The sequence below is a fragment of the Pinus tabuliformis genome, chromosome 7, assembly GCF_031772625.1.
Source record: "Pinus tabuliformis cultivar Carrire ecotype Pingquan chromosome 7, CPIR1, whole genome shotgun sequence".
Classification (NCBI taxonomy): domain Eukaryota; kingdom Viridiplantae; phylum Streptophyta; class Pinopsida; order Pinales; family Pinaceae; genus Pinus; species Pinus tabuliformis.
Window position 1 is genome coordinate 1,525,062,988 of NC_142293.1, and position 2,156 is coordinate 1,525,065,143.

A 2,156-nucleotide genomic window follows, 5' to 3' on the forward strand; every position below is an offset into this window, starting at 1 on the left:
TTAATGGAAACAAAACAGATACAACCTTTCTGCCATGGAAGCAAAATGATAAGGATGACTTGGCTTAAATTTGAAATGGCAAACCTACAAACTTCCTGAACTGTATTACAATACTCAGTTTCCTTGTTTCAAAAAGACAAGAAAATTATCAAATGAAATTGACATTTCAGTGCATCGTGTACCAATCTATCAATATTGAATATACATAACTTGTTCATGAAGTTTGAGCTTATTGACCTTAGGTTGACAGCTCCTTGATTTCTAAAACTGCACCAGATTTGAAGGAAAATCAGGGCCATTGCCTCCAATTCTATCAATCAATATATGACACAGAGATATAATGAATTTCATCTCAAACACTCTTTTGTACAGAAGAACATCTTGAACTCTTTCACCTCTAAAACACATGGTCCTTAATGACAACAATAAACAAGTTTGCCAGCATATACAGATTTGTTGACAGAGCAGTGCTGCTTCCTACATTACACCATAAGGGAACATAAAGAGCACACTTACATGTACAAGTTAGATTCAGTCCCTCGCTTTTAAGTTTTGAGCAATTGCATTCTTTCTATTGATGCATTGTTGGCTGAGAAATGGCATATGCAACTGGCACAACATTCATGGGAGTACCAGGAACTACTGATCCTGGAAAAGTTCCACTTGAAACATAAGGAACATGTCCAGGAGGAATCATGATGGGAGTACCAACAGCAGAACTAACAGGCCCAGCAATAGGTTGACCCACATGAGGTCCATATGCGACAACTCTTGGTAGAGATCGCTGAGACAAACTCTTAGGAGGCTTTTCCGCAGCTCCTGCGGAACCATTCTCTTGACCTGTGATAGGTCCCTGTGGTGTTGATGTGTCTCCATCGTTCACGCTAGTGATATCATGAATACTAGACCGTCTTCTGTCTTTGTTTGCAGAGTTCAGAGGGTTATAATATTTCTGAGCATGACTAGCCACCTGGGTAGGAGTCCTAGATATAACACAATTTCTGGAGATGCTACGCCAGTCACCTTTACGAAACTTGTCCAGTCCAAGCAGAAATAACCTGCTTCAGCAAGAACATGATGTGCATAACTCAGTTATAAAGTTCAACCAGGCATACTCTATGACCTCCTTCCCTATCCTAAAACTTTTATGACAGACCTTTCCATTCCTATTATTATGGCACTCAACTGCACTTTTAACAGATCTTTACTACATTTTACAGCAAGTGTTCAAGAAAAAGAACAAATAAACATGTGGATTACTGTCTGCCATAAACAGTGCCTGAGCAGGCATCCTGCATCTGTCTATAGATGACGGTGCCCATATTCAGTAGAGTCTGCCATCATCACTGGAGCATATATTGCTTATGCCCATAGCAACTCCTCAAGATTGGAAGAGTGACCAATAGTTCCCGCAACATTAATAGAACAAACCTACCTTACCAAGACCACATAGAAAATACATAGCAGGTTGCATCAATGCAACAGATATTGAAACACAAGACAAGAAACAAGAAAATCCACCCACCAAACCTCAGGTGCCGAGTCAAGCTCGGGAGTGAATTTTCTGGTGAGCCGGTGAGGGGGAGTGCCGAGTCGAATTGGTCAGGGAGCAGCTCGCGGTTTGCAGAAAATTCGAATTGAAACTTGCATTAACTCTCCGCGGCAAGAATGTGATGGAAATCGGGCAATCCTGTCAGACCACGACTTTAATGCGGAAAGGTGGGGGAGGGCGAAGGAATTGCCGACGACTGAAGCCAGACATTTTTCTAGGCGGCGACGAAAAACGAATTTAGTATCACTCCCATAGTATGTTGGATCTAGAAACAAATAAGACAAAAATGATCATGATAATAAAAAATCCCCTCCATACTATTAAATATAAATTATAAATTATTTATTTAACAATAAGCCCAAATCTCGAGAAGAAATTATAAATTATTTATTTAACAATAAGCACAAATCTCGAGAAGATTGTGATATAGATCAATCTTGCACATATTTAGCAATGGGGTTTAAGGCAATACATATTAGTCTTAATTTCCATGAATTTGTTGGATGGCTTCCCATGCAATTTTCAAGTCAAGTTAATAAGACAAGAATGATTATGATAATAAAAAATCCCCTCCATACTATTAAATATAAATGATAAATTATTT

The 2,156-nt window shown here is 39.0% G+C and overlaps 1 pseudogene; it reads right to left on the reverse strand.

Annotated features, from left to right (window-relative positions):
- Nucleotides 1-426: 426 nt before the first annotated feature.
- Nucleotides 427-1,322, reverse strand: LOC149253641 (transcription factor SRM1 pseudogene; annotated as a pseudogene).
- Nucleotides 1,323-2,156: the final 834 nt, after the last annotated feature.